The following is a 15856-nucleotide window of genomic DNA, read 5'->3' as shown; positions in this document are numbered from 1 at the left end:
ACACACACTGACACCCAGGAACAAAGACATACACTGATACCAAGTCACAAAGAAATACACTGATACCCAGTCACACAGACACACACTGACACCCAGTAACAAAGACATACACTGATACCAAGTCACAAAGACATACACTGATACCCAGTAACACAGACACACAGTGACACCAAGTAACAAAGACATGCACTGACACCAAGTAACACAGACATACACTTACACCAAGTAACAAAGACACACACTTACACCAAGTAACACAGACATACACTGACACCAAGTAACAAAGACATACACTGACACCAAGTAACAAAGACAGACAATTACACCAAGTAACAAAGACATACACTTACACCAAGTAACAAAGACATACACTGATACCCAGTAACACAGACACACACTTACACCAAGTAACAAAGACATACACTGACACCAAGTCACAAAGTCATACACTGATACCCAGTAACACAGACACACACTTACACCAAGTAACACAGACATACACTGACACCAAGTAACAAAGACAGACACTGATACCCTGTAACACAGACACACACTTACACCAAGTAACAAAGACATACACTGATACCCAGTAACAAAGACATACACTGACACCCAGTAACACAGACACACACGGAGACCAAGTAACAAAGACACAGACTTACACCAAGTAACACAGACACACACTGACACCCAGTAACACAGACACACACCTACACCAAGTAACACAGACATACACTGACATCAAGTAACAAAGACATGCACTGATACTCAGGAACACAGACACACACTTACACCAAGTAACACAGACACACACTTACACCAAGTAACAAAGACATACATTTACACCAAGTCACAAATACACACACTTACATCAAGTAACACAGACATTCATTTACACCAAGTAACACAGACATGCACTGACACCAAGTAACAAAGACATACGCTTACAGCAAGTAACAAAGACATACACTGATGCCCAGTAACACAGACAGACACTGACACCAAGTCACATAGACACACACTGACACGAAGTTAGAAACACACACTGACCCCAAGTAACACAGACAGACACTGACACCAAGTCACAAAGACACACACTGACACCCAGTAACAAAGACATACACTGACACCAAGTCACAAAGAGATACACTGATACCCAGTATCACAGACACACACTTACACCGAGTAACAAAGACATGCACTGACACCAAGTCACAAAGACACACACTGACACCCAGTAACAAAGACAAACACTGACACCAAGTCACAAAGACATACACTGATACCCAGGAACACAGACACACACTGACACCCAGTAACAAAGACATACACTGATACCAAGTCACAAAGACATACACTGATACCCAGTAACACAGACACACACTGACACCCAGTAACAAAGACATACACTGATACCAAGTCTCAAAGACATACACTGATACCCAGTAACACAGACACACACTGACACCCAGTAACAAAGACATACACTGACACCAAGTCACAAAGACATACACTGATACCCAGTAACAAAGACATACACTGACACCCAGTAACACAGACACACACGGAGACCAAGTAACAAAGACACAGACTTACACCAAGTAACACAGACACACACTGACACCCAGTAACACAGACACACACTTACACCAAGTAACACAGACATACACTGACATCAAGTAACAAAGACATGCACTGATACTCAGGAACACAGACACACACTTACACCAAGTAACACAGACACACACTTACACCAAGTAACAAAGACATACACTTACACCAAGTAACAAAGACACACACTTACATCAAGTAACACAGACATACACTTACACCAAGTAACACAGACATGCACTGACACCAAGTAACAAAGACATACAATTACACCAAGTAACAAAGACACAGACTTACACCAAGTAACACAGACACACACTTACACCAAGTAACACAGACAGACACTGACACCAAGTAACAAAGACATACACTGATACCCAGTATCACAGACACACACTTACACCAAGTAACAAAGACATGCACTGACACCAAGTCACAAAGACACACACTGACACCCAGTAACAAAGACATACACTGACACCAAGTCACAAAGACATACACTGATACCCAGGAACACAGACACACACTGACACCCAGTAACAAAGACATACACTGATACCAAGTCACAAAGACAGAGACTGATACCCAGTAACACAGACACACACTGACACCCAGTAACAAAGACATACACTGATACCAACTCACAAAGACATACACTGATACCCAGTAACACAGACACACACTGACACCCAGTAACAAAGACAGACACTGACACCAAGTAACAAAGACATACACTGATACCCAGTAACAAAGACATACACTGACACCCAGTAACACAGACACACACGGAGACCAAGTAACAAAGACACAGACTAACACCAAGTAACACAGACACACACTGACACCCAGTAACACAGAAACACACTTACACCAAGTAACACAGACATACACTGACACCAAGTAACAAAAACATGCACTGATACTCAGGAACACAGACACACACTTACACCAAGTAACACAGACACACACTTACACCAAGTAACAAAGACATACACTTACACCAAGTAACACAGACATACACTGACACCAAGTAACAAAGACATACAATTACACCAAGTAACCAAGACACACACTTACACCAAGTAACACAGACATACACTTACACCAAGTAACACAGACATGCACTGACACCAAGTAACAAAGACTTACCATTACACCAAGTAACAAAGACACACACTTACACCAAGTAACACAGATATACACTGACTCCAAATAACAAAGACACGCACTGACACGCAGTAACACAGACTCACACGGCCACCAAGTCACAAAGACACACACTTACACCAAGTAACACAGACACACACTCACACCCAGTAACACAGACATACACTTACACCAAGTAACACAGACATACACTGACACCAAGTAACAAAGGCATACACTGATACCCAGTAACACAGACACACACTGACACGAAGTAACAAAGACATACACTGACACCAAGTAACAAAGACATACACTTACACCAAGTAACACAGACACTCACTGACGCCCAGTAACACAGACACACTCTTACACCAGGTAACACAGACATACACTTACACCATGTAACAAAGACATACACTGACACCAAGTAACAAAGACATACACTGATACCCAGTAACACAGACACACACTTACACCAAGTTACACAGAAATACACTGACACCAAGTAACAAAGACATACACTGATACCCAGGAACACAGACACACACTTACACCAAGTAACAAAGACATACACTTACACCAAGTAACACAGACATACACTGACACCAAGTAACAAAGACATACAATTACACCAAGTAACAAAGACACGCACTTACACCAAGTAACAAAGACACACACTTACACCATGTAACACAGACACTCACTGACACCCAGTAACATAGACACACACATACACCAAGTAACACAGACATACACTGACACCAAGTAACAAAGACATACACTGATACACAGTAACACAGACAGACACACACTGACACCCAGTAACACAGAGCAACACTAATAAATTGTAACAAAGACATACACTGACACCAAGTCACAAACACATACGCTGACACCAAGTAACAAAGACAAACACTGATACCCAGTAACACAGACAGACACTGACACCAAGTCACAAAGACACACACTGACACCCAGTAACAAAGACATACACTGACACCAAGTCACAAAGACATACACTGATACACAGACACACACTTACACCAAGTAACACAGACATACACTGACACCAAGTAACAAAGACATACACTGATACCCAGTATCACAGACACACACATACACCAAGTAACAAAGACATGCACTGACACCAAGTCACAAAGACACACACTGACACCCAGTAACAAAGACATACACTGAAACCAAGTCACAAAGACATACACTGATTCCCAGGAACACAGACACACACTGACACCCAGTAACAAAGACATACACTGATACCAAGTCACAAAGACATAGACTGATACCCAGTAACACAGACACACACTGACACCCAGTAACAAAGACATACACTGATACCAAGTCACAAAGACATACACTGATACCCAGTAACACAGACACACACTGACACCCAGTAACAAAGACATACACTGATACCAAGTCACAAAGACATACACTGATACCGAGTAACACAGACACACAGTGACACCAAGTAACAAAGACATGCACTGACACCAAGTAACACAGACATACACTTACACCAAGTAACAAAGACACACACTTACACCAAGTAACACAGACATGCACTGACACCAAGTAACAAAGACTTACCATTACACCAAGTAACAAAGACACAAACTTACACCAAGTAACACAGATATACACTGACTCCAAGTAACAAATAGACGCACTGACACGCAGTAACACAGACTCACACGGCCACCAAGTCACAAAGACACACACTTACACCAAGTAACACAGACACACACTCACACCCAGTAACACAGACATACACTTACACCAAGTAACACAGACATACACTGACACCAAGTAACAAAGGCATACACTGATACCCAGTAACACAGACACACACTGACACGAAGTAACAAAGACATACACTGACACCAAGTAACAAAGACATACACTTACACCAAGTAACACAGACACTCACTGACGCCCAGTAACACAGACACACTCTTACACCAGGTAACACAGCCATACACTTACACCATGTAACAAAGACATACACTGACACCAAGTAACAAAGACATACACTGATACCCAGTAACACAGACACACACTTACACCAAGTTACACAGACATACACTGACACCAAGTAACAAAGACATACACTGATACCCAGGAACACAGACACACACTTACACCAAGTAACAAAGACATACACTTACACCAAGTAACACAGACATACACTGACACCAAGTAACAAAGACATACAATTACACCAAGTAACAAAGACACGCACTTACACCAAGTAATAAAGACATACACTGACACCAAGTCACAAAGACATACACTGATACCCAGTAACACAGACACACACTGACACCAAGTAACAAAGACATACACTGACATCAAGTAACAAAGACATACACTTACACCAAGTAACAAAGACACACACTTACACCATGTAACACAGACACTCACTGACACCCAGTAACATAGACACACACATACACCAAGTAACACAGACATACACTGACACCAAGTAACAAAGACATACACTGATACCCAGTAACACAGACAGACACACACTGACACCCAGTAACACAGAGAAACACTAATAAATTGTAACAAAGACATACACTGACACCAAGTCACAAACACATACGCTGACACCAAGTAACAAAGACATACGCTTACACCAAGTACAAAGACAAACACTGATACCCAGTAACACAGACAGACACTGACACCAAGTCACAAAGACACACACTGACACCAAGTTAGAAACACACACTGACCCCCAGTAACACAGACAGACACTGACACCAAGTCACAAAGACACACACTGACACCCAGTAACAAAGACATACACTGACACCAAGTCACAAAGACATACACTGATACACAGACACACACTTACACCAAGTAACACAGACATACACTGACACCAAGTAACAAAGACATACACTGATACCCAGTATCACAGACACACACATACACCAAGTAACAAAGACATGCACTGACACCAAGTCACAAAGGACACACACTGACACCCAGTAACAAAGACATACACTGAAACCAAGTCACAAAGACATACACTGATTCCCAGGAACACAGACACACACTGACACCCAGTAACAAAGACATACACTGATACCAAGTCACAAAGACATAGACTGATACCCAGTAACACAGACGCACACTGACACCCAGTAACAAAGACATACACTGATACCAAGTCACAAAGACATACACTGATACCCAGTAACACAGACACACACTGACACCCAGGAACAAAGACATACACTGATACCAAGTCACAAAGACATACACTGATACCCAGTAACACAGACACACAGTGACACCAAGTAACCAAGACATGCACTGACACCAAGTAACACAGACATACACTTACACCAAGTAACAAAGACACACACTTACACCAAGTAACACAGACATACACTGACACCAAGTAACAAATACATACACTGACACCAAGTAACAAAGACATACACTTACACCAAGTAACAAAGACAGACAATTACACCAAGTAACAAAGACATACACTTACACAAAGTAACAAAGACATACACTGATACCCAGTAACACAGACACACACTTACACCAAGTAACAAAGACATACACTGACACCAACTCACAAAGACACACACTGACAACCAGTAACAAAGACATGCAGTGACACCAAGTCACAAAGACATACACTGATACCCAGTAACACAGACACACACTTACACCAAGTAACACAGACATGCACTGACACCAAGTAACAAAGACAGACACTGATACCCTGTAACACAGACACACACTTACACCAAGTAACAAATACAGACACTGATACCCAGTAACACAGACACACACTTACACCAAGTAACAAAGACATACACTGACACCCAGTAACAAAGACATACACTGACACCCAGTAACACAGACACACACGGACAGCAAGTAACAAAGACACACACTTACACCAAGTAACACAGAGACACATTGACACCCAGTAACACAGACACACATTTACACCAAGTAATACAGACACACACGAACACCAAGTAACAAAGACATACACTTACACCAAGTAACACAGACATACACTGACACCAAGTAACAAAGACATACAATTACACCAAGTAACAAAGACACGCACTTACACCAAGTAATAAAGACATACACTGACACCAAGTCACAAAGACATACACTGATACCCAGTAACACAGACACACACTGACACCAAGTAACAAAGACATACACTGACACCAAGTAACAAAGACACATACTTACACCAAGTAACACAGACACTCACTGACACCCAGTAACACAGACACACACATACACCAAGTAACAAAGACATACACTGACACCAAGTAACAAAGACATACACTGATACCCAGTAACACAGACAGACACACACTGACACCCAGTAACGCAGAGAAACACTAATAAATTGTAACAAAGACATACACTGACACCAAATCACAAACACAAACACTGACACCAAGTAACAAAGACATACGCTTACACCAAGTAACAAAGACATACACTGATACCCAGTAACACAGACAGACACTGACACCAAGTCACAAAGACACACACTGACACCAAGTTAGAAACACACACTGACCCCCAGTAACACAGACAGACACTGACACCAATTCACAAAGACACACACTGACACCCAGTAACAAAGACATACACTGACACCAATTCACAAAGACACACACTGACACCCAGTAACACAGACATACACTGACACCAAGTGACAAAGACATACACTGATACCCAGTATCACAGACACACACTTACACCAAGTAACAAAGACATGCACTGACACCAAGTCACAAAGACACACACTGACACCCAGTAACAAAGACATACACTGACACCAAGTCACAAAGACATACACAGATACCCAGGAACACAGACACACACTGACACCCAGTAACGAAGACATTCACTGATACCAAGTCACAAAGACATACACTGATACCCAGTAACACAGACACCCACTGACACCCAGTAACAAAGACATACACTGATACCAAGTCACAAAGACATACACTGATACCCAGTAACACAGACACACACTGACAGCCAGTAACAAAGACATACACTGATACCAAGTCACAAAGACATACACTGATACCCAGTAATACAGACACACAGTGACACCAAGTAACAAAGACATGCACTGACACCAAGTAACACAGACATACACTTACACCAAGTAACAAAGACACACACTTACACCAAGTAACACAGACATACACTGACACCAAGTAACAAAGACATACACTTACACCAAGAAACAATGACAGACAGTTACACCAAGTAACAAAGACATACACTTACACCAGGTATTTTGACATACACTGACACCAAGTAACAAAGACGTACTCTGATACCCAGTAACACAGACACACACTTACACCAACTCACAAAGACACACACTGACACCCAGTAACAAAGACATACACTGACACCAAGTCACAAAGTCATACACTGATACCCAGTGACATAGACACACACTTGCACCAAGTAACAGAGACTTACACTGACACCAAGTAACAAAGACATACACTGATACCCAGTAACACAGACACACACTTACAACAAGTAACAAAGACAGACACTGATACCCAGTAACACAGACACACACTTACACCAAGTAACACAGACATACACTGACACCAAGTAACAAAGACAGAAACTGATACCCTGTAACACAGACACACACTTACACCAAGTAACAAAGGCAGACACTGATACCCAGTAACACAGACACACACTTACACCAAGTAACAAAGACATACACTGACACCCAGTAACAAAGACATACACTGACACCCAGTAACACAGACACACACGAACAGCAAGTAACAAAGACACACACTTACACCAAGTAACACAGACACACACTGACACCCAGTAACACAGACACACACTTACACCAAGTAACACAGAGACACACTTACACCAAGTAAAAAAGACATACACTGACACCAAGTAACACAGACATACACTGACACCAAGTAACAAAGACATACAATTACAACAAGTAAGAAAGACACGCACTTACACCAAGTAATAAAGACATACACTGACACCAAGTCACAAAGACATACACTGATACCCAGTAACACAGACACACACTGACACCAAGTAACAAAGACATACACTGACACCAAATCACAAACACATACACTGACACCAAGTAACAAAGACATACGCTTACACAAAGTAACAAAGACATACACTGATACCCAGTAACACAGACAGACACTGACACCAAGTAACAAAGACATACACTGACACCAAGTAACAAAGACACATACTTACACCAAGTAACACAGACACTCACTGACACCCAGTAACACAGACACACACATACACCAAGTAACAAAGACATACACTGACACCAAGTAACAAAGACATACACTGATACCCAGTAACACAGACAGACACACACTGACACCCAGTAACGCAGAGAAACACTAATAAATTGTAACAAAGACATACACTGACACCAAATCACAAACACAAACACTGACACCAAGTAACAAAGACATACGCTTACACCAAGTAACAAAGACATACACTGATACCCAGTAACACAGACAGACACTGACACCAAGTCACAAAGACACACACTGACACCAAGTTAGAAACACACACTGACCCCCAGTAACACAGACAGACACTGACACCAATTCACAAAGACACACACTGACACCCAGTAACACAGACATACACTGACACCAAGTGACAAAGACATACACTGATACCCAGTATCACAGACACACACTTACACCAAGTAACAAAGACATGCACTGACACCAAGTCACAAAGACACACACTGACACCCAGTAACAAAGACATACACTGACACCAAGTCACAAAGACATACACAGATACCCAGGAACACAGACACACACTGACACCCAGTAACGAAGACATTCACTGATACCAAGTCACAAAGACATACACTGATACCCAGTAACACAGACACCCACTGACACCCAGTAACAAAGACATACACTGATACCAAGTCACAAAGACATACACTGATACCCAGTAACACAGACACACACTGACAGCCAGTAACAAAGACATACACTGATACCAAGTCACAAAGACATACACTGATACCCAGTAATACAGACACACAGTGACACCAAGTAACAAAGACATGCACTGACACCAAGTAACACAGACATACACTTACACCAAGTAACAAAGACACACACTTACACCAAGTAACACAGACATACACTGACACCAAGTAACAAAGACATACACTTACACCAAGAAACAATGACAGACAGTTACACCAAGTAACAAAGACATACACTTACACCAGGTATTTTGACATACACTGACACCAAGTAACAAAGACGTACTCTGATACCCAGTAACACAGACACACACTTACACCAACTCACAAAGACACACACTGACACCCAGTAACAAAGACATACACTGACACCAAGTCACAAAGTCATACACTGATACCCAGTGACATAGACACACACTTGCACCAAGTAACAGAGACATACACTGACACCAAGTAACAAAGACATACACTGATACCCAGTAACACAGACACACACTTACAACAAGTAACAAAGACAGACACTGATACCCAGTAACACAGACACACACTTACACCAAGTAACACAGACATACACTGACACCAAGTAACAAAGACAGAAACTGATACCCTGTAACACAGACACACACTTACACCAAGTAACAAAGGCAGACACTGATACCCAGTAACACAGACACACACTTACACCAAGTAACAAAGACATACACTGACACCCAGTAACAAAGACATACACTGACACCCAGTAACACAGACACACACGAACAGCAAGTAACAAAGACACACACTTACACCAAGTAACACAGACACACACTGACACCCAGTAACACAGACACACACTTACACCAAGTAACACAGAGACACACTTACACCAAGTAAAAAAGACATACACTGACACCAAGTAACACAGACATACACTGACACCAAGTAACAAAGACATACAATTACACCAAGTAAGAAAGACACGCACTTACACCAAGTAATAAAGACATACACTGACACCAAGTCACAAAGACATACACTGATACCCAGTAACACAGACACACACTGACACCAAGTAACAAAGACATACACTGACACCAAATCACAAACACATACACTGACACCAAGTAACAAAGACATACGCTTACACAAAGTAACAAAGACATACACTGATACCCAGTAACACAGACAGACACTGACACCAAGTCACAAAGACACACACTGACACCAAGTTAGAAACACACACTGACACCCAGTAACAAAGACATACACTGACACCAAGTCACAAAGACATACACTGATACACAGACACACACTTACACCAAGTAACAAAGACATACACTGATACCCAGTATCACAGACACACACTTACACCAAGTAACAAAGACATGCACTGACACCAAGTCACAAAGACACACACTGACACCCAGTAACAAAGACATACACTGACACCAAGTCACAAAGACATACACTGATACCCAGGAACACAGACACACACTGACACCCAGTAACGAAGACATACACTGATACCAAGTCACAAAGACATACACTGATCCCAGTAACACAGACACACACTGACACCCAGTAACAAAGACATACACTGATACCAAGTCACAAAGACATACACTGATACCCAGTAACACAGACACACACTGACACCCAGTAACAAAGACATACACTGATACCAAGTCACAAAGACATACACTGATACCCAGTAACACAGACACACAGTGACACCAAGTAACAAAGACATGCACTGACACCAAGTGACACAGACATACACTTACACCAAGTAACAAAGACACACACTTACACCAAGTAACACAGACATACACCGACACCAAGTAACAAAGACATACACTGACACCAAGTAACAAAGACATACACTTACACCAAGTAACAAAGACAGACAGTTACACCAAGTAACAAAGACATACACTTACACCAGGTATTTTGACATACACTGACACCAAGTAACAAAGACATACACTGATACCCAGTAACACAGACACACTTACACCAACTCACAAAGACACACACTGACACCCAGTAACAAAGACATACACTGACACCAAGTCACAAAGTCATACACTGATACCCAGTGACACAGACACACACTTACACCAAGTAACACAGACATACACTGACACCAAGTAACAAAGACATACACTGCTACCCAGTAACACAGACACACACTTACACCAAGTAACAAAGACAGACACTGATACCCAGTAACACAGACACACACTTACACCAAGTAACAAAGACATACACTGACACCCAGTAACAAAGACATACACTGACACCCAGTAACACAGACACACACGGACAGCAAGTAACAAAGACACACACTTACACCAAGTAACACAGACACACACTGACACCCAGTAACACAGACACACACTTACACCAAGTAACACAGACATACACTGACTCCAAGTAACAAAGACATGCACTGACACCAAGTAACAAAGACAGACACTGATGCCCAGTAACACAGACACACACTTGCACCAAGAATCAAAGACATACACTGACACCAAGTAACAAAGACATACACTGACACCAAGTAACAAAGACAGACACTGATACCCTGTAACACAGACACACACTTACACCAAGTCACAAAGACACACACTGACACCCAGTAACAAAGACATACACTGACACCCAGTAACAAAGACACACACTGACACCAAGTAACAAAGACATACACTGATACCCAGTAACACATACACAAAATTACACCAAGTAACAAAGATATACACTGACACCAAGTAACAAAGACATACACTTACACCAAGTAACAAAGAAATACACTGACACCAAGTAACAAAGACATACACTGATACCCAGTAACACAGACACACACTTACACCAAGTAACAAAGACACACACTGACACCAAGTAACAAAGACATACAGTTACACCAAGTAACACAGACATACACTGACACCAAGTAACAAAGACATACACTTTCACCAAGTAACAAAGACATACACAGACACCAAGTAACAAAGACATACACTGATACCCAGTAACACAGACACACACCTACACCAAGTAACACAGACATACACTGACACCAAGTAACAAAGACATCCACTTACACCAAGTGCAAAGACATACACTGACACCAAGCAACAAATACATACAATGATATCCAGTATCACAGACACGCACTGACACCCAGTAACAAAGACATGCACTGACACCTAGTAACAAAGACAGACACTGATACCCAGTAACACAGACACACACTTACACCAAGTAACAAAGACATACACTGATACCCAGTAACACAGACAAACACTTACACCAAGTAACAAAGACATACACTGACGCAAAGTAACAAAGACATACACTTACACCAAGTAACAAAGACATGCACTGACACCAAGTAACAATGACATACACTGATACCCAGTAACACAGACACACACTTACACCAAGTAACAAAGACATACACTGATACCCAATAACACAGACACACACTTACAGCAACTAACACAGTCATGCACTGACACAAAGTAACAAAGACAATCACTGACACCCAGGAACACAGATACACACTGACACCCAGTAACACAGAGAAACTCTTACTCCAAGGAACAAAGACATACACTGACACCAAGTAACAAAGACATACCCTGATACCCAGTAACACAGACACACACTTACACCAAGTAACAAAGACATACACTGATACCCAGTAACACAGACACGCACTTACACCAAGTCACAAAGACATACACTGGTACCCAGTAACACAGACACACACTGACACCAAGTAACAAAGACATACACTGGTACCCAGTAACACAGACACACACTTACACCAAGTAACAAAGACATACACTGACACCAAGTAACAAAGTCATACACTTACATCAATTAAAAAAGACATGCACTGACACCAAGTAACAAAGACATACACTGATACAAAATAACACAGACACACACTTACATCAAGTAACAAAGACATACACTGATACCCAGTTACACAGACACACACTTACACCAAGTAACACAGACACACACAGACACCAAGTAACAAGGACGTACACTGACACCCAGTATCACAGAGACACACTTACACAAAGTAACGAAGACATACACTGACACCAAGTAACAAAGACAGACACTGATACCCAGTCACACATACACACACTTACACCAAGTAACAAAGACATACACTGATACCCAGAAACACAGACACACACTTACACCAAGTAACAAAGACAGACACTGATACCCAGTAACACAGACATACACTTACACCAAGTATCAAAGACATACACTGACACCAAGTAGCAAAGACATACACTTACATCAAGTAACAAAGACATTCACTGACACCAAGTAACAAAGACATACACTTACACCAAGTAACAAAGACATACACTGACACCAAGTAACAAAGACATACACTGATATCCAGCACCACAGACACACACTTACACCAAGTAACAAAGACATACACTGATACCCAGTAACACAGACACACACTTACACCAAGTAACAAAGACATACACTGACACCAAGTAACAAAGACATACAGTTACACCAAGTAACACAGACATACACTGACACCAAGTAACAAAGACATACACGTTCACCAAGTAACAAAGACATACACAGACACCAAGTAACAAAGACATGCTCTGATACCCAATAACACAGACACACACTTACACCAAGTAACACAGACATACACTGACACCAAGTAACAAAGACATACACTTACACCAAGTAACACGGACATACACTGACACCAAGTAACAAAGACATACACTGACATCCAGGAACACAGATACACAGTGACACCCAGTAACACAGAGAAACACTGACACCAAGAAACAAAGACACACACTGACACCAAGTGACACAGACATACACTGACACCAAGTAACAAAGACATCCGCTTACACCAAGTGCAAAGACATACACTGACACCAAGCAACACAAACATACAATGATATCCAGTATCACAGACACGCACTGACACCCAGTAACAAAGACATGCACTGACACCAAGTAACAAAGACAGACACTGATACCCAGTAACACAGACACACACTTACACCAAGTAACAAAGACATACACTGATACCCAGTAACACAGACAAACACTTACACCAAGTAACAAAGACATACACTGACACAAAGTAACAAAGACACACACTTACACCAAGTAACACAGACATACACTGACACCAAGTAACAAAGTCATACACTTACACCAAGTAACACGGACATACACTGACACCAAGAAACAAAGACATGCACTGACATCCAGGAACACAGATACACAGTGACACCCAGTAACACAGAGAAACACTGACACCAAGTAACAAAGACACACACTGACACCAAGTGACACAGACATACACTGACACCAAGTAACAAAGACATCCACTTACACCAAGTGCAAAGACATACACTGACACCAAGCAACAAATACAGACAATGATATCCAGTATCACAGACACGCACTGACACCCAGTAACAAAGACATGCACTGACACCAAGTAACAAAGACAGACACTGACACAAAGTAACAAAGACATACACTTACACCAAGTAACAAAGACATGCACTGACACCAAGTAACAAAGACATACACTGATACCCAGTAGCACAGACACACACTTACACCAAGTAACAAAGACAGACACTGATACCCAATAACACAGACACACACTTACAGCAACTAACACAGTCATACACTGACACAAAGTAACAAAGACAATCACTGACACCCAGGAACACAGATACACACTGACACCCAGTAACACAGAGAAACTCTTACTCCAAGGAACAAAGACATACACTGACACCAAGTAACAAAGACATACCCTGATACCCAGTAACACAGACACACACTTACACCAAGTCACAAAGATATACACTGACACCCAGTAACAAAGACATGCACTGACACCCAGTAACAAAGACACACACTGACACCAAGTAACAAAGACATACACTGGTACCCAGTAACACAGACACACACTTACACCAAGTCACA

The sequence above is a fragment of the Heterodontus francisci genome, chromosome 21 (genome assembly GCF_036365525.1).
Source record: "Heterodontus francisci isolate sHetFra1 chromosome 21, sHetFra1.hap1, whole genome shotgun sequence".
NCBI lineage: Eukaryota > Metazoa > Chordata > Chondrichthyes > Heterodontiformes > Heterodontidae > Heterodontus > Heterodontus francisci.
This window is presented reverse-complemented; position numbering follows the sequence as displayed.